General features: G+C 36.2%; 1 long non-coding RNA gene across 1 annotated transcript; it reads left to right on the forward strand.

Annotated features, from left to right (window-relative positions):
* The first annotated feature begins 347 nt into the window (after nt 1–347).
* Nucleotides 348–3,729, forward strand: LOC110674602. Its single transcript, XR_002499030.1, has 3 exons — nt 348–558; nt 647–903; nt 3,532–3,729. It is a non-coding gene; the product is annotated as an uncharacterized LOC110674602 (long non-coding RNA).
* The last annotated feature ends 4,257 nt before the right edge of the window (nt 3,730–7,986 follow it).

A 7,986-nucleotide genomic window follows, 5' to 3' on the forward strand; every position in this document is an offset into this window, starting at 1 on the left:
AACTTTTATTGAATAAAATATTTGCAAATAATTATTGTTCAGGTGCGGGAGCATAATTAATTGGTTTACGTTGATGTTCCTAGCCTAGCAAACTGACATCTACTTTTAGCGATTTTGACATGCATACGGGATGTATATGGCAGCAAAAGAATCCTGTAATCAAATAATTGTTTCTTTATAATCAGAACACTAGAGGGAAATAAATTATACCTACCATTGATCTATCCAAATTAAAAAAAAAAAAACACTCATTTCATCGTGTTACCAACAATCAATATGAAACTACCGATTTTTTCGGGAGAACGGTTTGTAGAGTGTGAACGACCCCGGTACCCCACGCCGCGATTTGACGTTTTCATAATCTCATAATTTTTCTTCGCCCCCTTTTCTCAGTTTCGCGTTTTGTTTTTGTTTACATCAACAGTTTTGAACTTGTTTTTCTTCGAACTTTTCCTCGGTCATGTTTGTTTTGGCGATGTAGCTGGAGTCCGCGTTCGCGTTTTTCTCCTGTGCTTTTACGCGTTTTTCGTGGTTTCTGTCGTGAAAATATTACGAAAAGTAAGTTCTTAAATACATTTACAGTTGTGTAGCGATCCTTCGGCCTATCCGAGAAACTCGTGTATTGACTAATTCCTGTTTTTTTCAGGCAGAATAAAACGGCCCGATTCCCAAAGGAGGCAGTTATCGTCGAGTACCACAAACGTCCAGTGCACCAGCTTCCGATCTGGCTCATCCAAAGGATTTCCTCATATATATAATGAAGCAGCAGATTTTGTGCTCCGGCTTCCGAGTTTGCCGGTTTCTGGGATGTGGGACAAGAGCTTCAGCCTGTATCCATCCATCCCATTCGAAACATCACGCCAAACGGAGGAAACAGACCTATTCATCGAACGGAACCAATAGGTCGAGTACCATCGGGAAACTACATATATTAAATGTTCTGCCTTTCACTTCGAACATTTTTGAACTTGAAGAAAACCTGTAATTCTCAGGGAGTTTCGGTTTAAATCAAGGAATTATTTTGATTCACTACTGGACTACGAAGCTTCCAGTGCGAAAATGCGAATACAAGTGCGGGGTTTTATTGAATCATGTTGGTGCCTTCAGAGCACTTATTCTTTGGATTGGGAAGAATAACGTGCTTATTCTGCGCGGCGTGTGAGTCGAGACGAGTCGCTCTCACCGCGAGTGACGTGAGACGACTAATGTTAATCAAATGGGAGCGAATCGACAATTGTCACCTCATTCGACTCGTGTCACCTCACACGCCGCGCAGAATAGGCACGTAAGTCCGCTAAGGACACCGAGTCAATTTATTGTCATCGCGCTCTTTTCTTAACGTTTCCGCACTTGTAAGAACTCATGCGATAGTCCAGTTGTGAAAGAAATGCGCAATTGAACATAGCATAATATGTCCATTTTCTAATCTAATCTAAGCGCTTGCACAGCCAATATTGAAAAGCATCAAATGTATTAACAAATAATTAAGATTAATAATTATAATAATTAACATTGTCCAACACATCTTCTGTATGATTCAAAAGTCTCAAATCTCCCATAATCTCTGGGTGTCAATAATCATTCAAAATTATCACAGAATATTTCGTCCCTGGGCTTGGGATTATATTTTCCAGGGAGCGATGAGTTTTGATAATTGATCGCTGTTGTTAGTAGCTTTGATTAGATGTTGGATGAATTTCAAAGCAATGGCAACCTTTTTATTACAAAATTTAGAATTTGTCTTCTGACCTAAAGATTCTTGTTAAACTACTGCATAGTACGGCTATCACTCATGAACATTAATTTCACTTCGGGAAAATACAATTTCAAACTGGCGAGAAGATTACAAACTGAGGGTGGGTTAGGAGCACAGTCAGACCCTTGAATGTGCAATGTGGGGTAGTAATTGGGAATGCCATTGACGGTTTGTAATCTTCTGTGAGGTTTTCGAAAACCAACAGGGCGCGTGCACCGGGTTGCGGATAAGAGCAAAGGAAGATCAATGGCATCTACTTAAAATAATAGAGCAAAAAGCCGTTCCATGATTAGGTAATGTTTAGCGATCTTCTATGGTGTTCTGGTACTATAAAATTCATCACTCACTGGGAATTCTGGCCTTGATAATATCAATAGTGATAAAAACATAAAATAATACCTAATACTCAATAAGTACAATGTAGCTTCAATGTAGCAATAAATGAAATAAAATCAATTTTCTATACTTGACAAGGTTTTGAAGACAATCAATGAGTGAAAGAACTACCTATTAGAAAAGCCACATCAGCTAAGGCTATACATATACAAATGTTGGTCATAGGGTCATGGCGAGCATTCGGTATGTATGTCTATGACTGGTTCTGATCTAATAGGGGCACTAGAAGACCACGCGGACAATTTCGAAACAAATTATTTTTATACATCGGTCTTATGATCCGAAAGGCTCAGCTATGCTGTAATGTCATTTTTTAAGCTATTCATTAGTGCTGTTTAATAGTTTATTATTCTAACAAAACTACATAATTACTCATTACTAATCACTTTTCCTATATTCTCTCTTTCTCACCTTCTTATCTGTTGCATGATTATGATCATTACTAATATAATGCATGAGCATGCACAATAAGAAAAATTTCAGAATTGTAAGCAGTCAATGGATAACTGGATAGAATAGCTTCGAAAAGGATGCTCAAAACAGAATAATTCTGGTCAGGGAAGTATTAACATCATGAGTAAGTAACACATTTCATTTGAATAATAACAAATATTTTTATATAAATCAGCACCGCCAATCAGTGAACTGAATTATAATTTTATATCTGTACATGATAAACACAGATAAAGTTTGTAAAGTTGTCACCATCGATTGAATTGCGTTCTTTATAGTAATGTTCAATAATTGTCAAAAGCTCCTAAAGCGTCACATCGTGCCATCAGCAGTTCTTAGCATCACTTTCATATTGTTATTACTTTGTTGTTTATTAAATTTCTATAAAGCGATCAGCTCATTCTTTCTTACTTGTACAATTGTTTGGAATTTTAATAAATCAAACCAAACTTGAAAACTCAAATTAAATTGCTCTCAGCACATTTACATTTTGCAGCATAAATAGCATTACTGTGTCAAGTCTTCTCCAATTTCCTATACCCTACCCCAACCCTTCCTATCATTTCCGATGGTGTTCAAGTGGTCCGCATAGACTATTACGGCCATTACCTATCCCTGCCCCCGACTTTGAAACTGACTTGCGCTCTTGTTGCCCCACCAAACGCTGCAAAATGAAAATGAAAATTATCACAGAATATTTCGTATTTTTTCTATATTTTTTTCTGGAGTTTTGCGCAAAAATAATCTCAGCTTATAATTGGAGGCAGTCCGTCTAAAAATATAAACGACCTCATTCATTTATATTTAGAGTCTTTATGAATCAAAGAACCTCAACTACATGATTTTCGTCACCCACGGCTACGGCACCTTACTTTAAAAAAAATACAAATCATTGTGATTATTTTATTTATTTCTTATTTTTCCAGATCATAACAAATGGTTCCGATATATGTATCGAACACATCGCATTCTCTAGGTCATGGTCCAGCCAGGGGACTGATTCGGCATTTCATTCGTATGAGTATAGAGCATATAAGTTTCATAATTATTGAATATCAAATGTGATACGTTATAATATGTTCAAATAAATTATTAGTGCTGTGTAAAATCACAGGTATTGAGCAGTCGTATAGAACATCATTGAGATCCTTAAAAAATCCTAGAAGGGTTCTTGGATTCCCGCCAAGCTTATAGGTTAGAAGATGTAAGATTTTCATTCAAGTTCATGGTAAATTATTGATGGAACCAAGAATCCTTCCGGTAATCGAAATTGAACCAGTTTTGAAAAACAGCTGACAAGGTACTTAATGGATTGCCAAAAAGATTTTCAGTGGAATCCATAAAAGATACTTGGCTTTTTTCGTAAAGGTCTTACCACATTTCTAGTCGTCGACCTTTGCCACAAATTTCTTGGAAGTCCTTAAGTGTTTTCTAGTCAAGTCCTGGACAGATTCAATAAATATCTTGTTTGGCGTTTTCTCGGAGATATATTGTAGCGGCCATATGGCGGCAAGGAGTCTGCTACCTGATTCCGGACTGGTTTCTTAAACGAGTGACTTATGCGCCACCTCCTAGGAGGACCACCCGTCGTGTTCTATGTTGCCCGGCTAGATACTGACCGAAGAATCAGCTCCCAAATCCTCAACAATACGCGGGAACAAGTAAGCAGACTCGTTATCCTAATTTGCCTCGAAGGAATCTCCTATTTCGACAACTAAAGCCACACGAACATAACCAAAAGATTCCACCAAACAACCGAACTCCCAAAACTCGACCTAATTTTATGTATCATCACTGGCAGAGATCTCGCACCCACTCAAGCCCATTCCGTTTTAGAAGACGGATTATTCAACAGACAACGGAACTACGAAACGTGAAAAGGACTTTGAACTTTCTTAACCATACTAACTAACACGAAATTTCCATTAACACAATGACTTTCTGTAGGACGTATATTTGAACAATAATTTGATAACCTAGGTTTCCATATCGGTCACGCCGACGGCCTTTCTTCTACAATCCCCTTTGAACTTCTGGCCCTAACTTGTGCGAATTTCTAACTCAACTTTTCTGTGTCCGTGCTAACACTCTTGCATGCAAGTTTCGTGGAACGTACTCACGGTTTGTATCTTACTACGTCGACGATGACGCTAGCCTGATTTAGCGCGCGCACTTTTCTCTCAGAGAGTTTTGTGATACCTCCTACCAGGACATGACTAGACATGTTTGAACAAACTTCTCCAAAAGGTCCGAATTGGACCAATTCTGTTCCATTTCGGACCCCCCGTGTTCTAATTCGGGACAACCCTATATATTATCGTTTTTTGCTATGGTAGTTATACAATATAACTCCAATTTATTTGGTATCAAAGCTTGTTGAACTTCTTCTATAATTGCAAGCATAAAAAAGTAATTCAATGCGTGAAAAATTCCCATTTAGTTCGAGTTAGAAATAGCTCAAGTAAAATGTAAATTTCATTGATAAAACATGGGTTAAAACCGAAACTGGTTCAAAATTGAGTACATTGAACTTTCCCTAACTTGATTTGAATCTGACCATTGTGTATGGGAGATACCGAGATAAAGAACACGTTTTTTTTTTAATTCTGGAGCTTTTTGTTATTTTAACAAAAAACTTTGGAAAAATCCATTTTTGCTTAGAATACAGTAAAATTTCAACATATTGAGTCATGGCATGAAAATATTGGGTTTAAAAGGTGAACTTGTTCGGGAAACTGAAAGAGACTGCATCTGTCTTGGGACATCAAGTTGGAGAAGTATCGACATATATTTCAGGGTCAAAGTACGCTATATTGAAGTGATTATAAAATGAAGCCAAACTTCAAATTTTCAAGTTCAAAACACATTATATCGTGTAAGAGAAAGTTGTTTGTTTTGTTCTCAGTACTCGTAAAAGTTTTTTTTTTGTGTTGTCAAACAGATTTGGAAAGCTATATCCAAAATTGGATGTTTAATGGAGATGCTTCTCAAGTAGCTGGTTTATTGATTCCTTTTTTTGGTCTACCATGTTTCTTATATTTTTTCGAAGACATTTTCTTGACCGCAACAGAAACAAAAGCACCATCCATCAATATTACAACTTCTGTAATTTTCTAGCAAGTCGAGAAGACTTTCACGGGGTGGAACTTATAAAATAGACTGACTGCTCGTTAAAAATCAAGAGGTCCGTATTGAACCATATTAAAAGGTCCGGATTAGACCAACACACATTTTGAGATTTTCAAACTAGTTGAGCAAAACGGTACATGGACATATCAAAACCATATAGTCAGATTAAAGCTCAGACTTGGGGGATTCGATTAAAAAATAACACAGAAATATTTGAGATCTATTGTCAATTACAGAAGCTTGGAAATAATTCTAACCGATAGCACACTAGAGCGCTTCAAAACAACAAACTAATATAAAAATCAAACGAATTAACTGAAAGGCGTCAAATTTATTGTGTTAGATCCAAGCCAGACGGTGAGTAGAAAAACGGTACACATGATCTTTATTGTAGCGCTAGTATTGAGAAATGTTTGATGGTCCGAATTAGAACAGGGTCCGAATTGGACCAGGTTCCCCTTCTTCTTCTTCTTTCTGGCGTTACGTCCCAACTGGGACAAAGCCTGCTTCTCAGATAAGTGTTCTTATGAGCACTTCCACAGTTATTAACTGAGAGCTTACTGTGCCAATGACCATTTTTGCATGCGTATATCGTGTGGCAGGTACGAAGATACTCTATGCCCTGGGAATCGAGAAAATTGCCTTTTACGAAAGATCCTCGACCAGCGGGATTCGAATCCACGACCCTCAGCATGGTCATGCTGAATAGCTGCGCGTTTACCGCTACGGCTTTCTGGGCCCACACCAGGTTCCCCTAGTTTTAATAAAAAAAAAAACATTTCTTTCTTATATAGAATTATTGAAAAATTGTTAACAATTCTTGGAAGAATTACATATAAAATATAAATTTACAAAACAAGCAAAAAAAAAGTCTTGAGAAGATTTTTATAGAAATGTCTGTTCAAATGACGAATCAAACTTTTATGTCGTGGTTCCTGTTTATTTTTGTATTCATAATTCATTCTCTTTTTGGTTAAGGTTTGTTTTTAAGCAAGTGTTCTCTAAAGTTCTTATTGCCAAGACTATCAGTCGCTACCATCCCTGATTTTCCCAAGATATCATCAAGGAACAAATACAAAACGCCCTCCAGAGAAAGATTCTGGGTACATCGTTGGATATGCATAAATCTGAATCCCATTTTAAGGGAAAGGGTTTTTTTTTTAAGATCAAATAGAATATTTTTCATATCTGATTTAGATTATTAAAGACACTTTTAGATCATTTTATAAACATTCTTGTTTTTCGTGAGAGTTAAATAAAAATTATTATTTTTTTCTTTTTTTTTTTGTACGTTCTTTACACATTTGAGACATATTTTTTATTGAAGTGAAAAATACCTACCTTGAAATTTATCGTTAGTTGTTTTTTTTTTTGGTTTAAGTTTTACTAAGTCAAACTACCAATATTTGATATGGGCGCCCTAAATGTAGCCATTCGTCAATCATTTATGTATTTTGGAGAAGTTTTTAAATCTGGGATTATTTTTTTTTTCAAACCTGTAAAACCTGGAAATATCAGGGAATTTTATTTCTGTAAATGAGTAGACACCCTGTAACAACATATTACATTTCATTTGCCGTAGCAGTTCAGATTTTTTACAGGTGAGTTGATTTCACCTGCGTATAAGAGAAAAAAAAAACACGTTTTCAATTTGCTTAACCTAACTTAACCTAAATATAGAACGCATTCATCGTGGCAATAGAAGATTGTAACGATTTTTGCCTGAAATTATTAATGATTTTATTTGACATTTGTTCCAATGTTTCAACATTGGATGTTCTATGTAACTCATTGGTACTATACCAGGAAGGAAGCTTCACAATCATTTCAAATTTTTATTTTGAATTCTCTGCAGAGCTTTCTTCCTGGTATTACAACAGCTAGTCCATATTGGTACAGCATACAACATGGCTGGCCTGAAAATTTGTTTGAATATCAAAAGCTTGTTCTTAAGACAAAGTTTTGATTGTCTATTAATAAGAGGATTCTTATCTAGCATGAGCCCTAGATACTTAACTTCATCTGACCAATTTATTGAAACCCCTCTCATCGTGACAACATGTCTACTTGAAGGTTTTTAATGAAGAGCTTTTGGTTTATGTGGGAATATTATTAGTTGAGTTTTGGAAGCATTAGGAGAAATCTTCCATTTTTGCAAATATGAAGAATAAATATCCAAACTTTTTTGTAATCGACTACAGATGACACGCAGGCTTCGTCATTTGGCGAAGAGGCCTGTGTCATCCGCAAAC

Source organism: Aedes aegypti, chromosome 1 (assembly GCF_002204515.2).
Source record: "Aedes aegypti strain LVP_AGWG chromosome 1, AaegL5.0 Primary Assembly, whole genome shotgun sequence".
Lineage (NCBI taxonomy): Eukaryota > Metazoa > Arthropoda > Insecta > Diptera > Culicidae > Aedes > Aedes aegypti.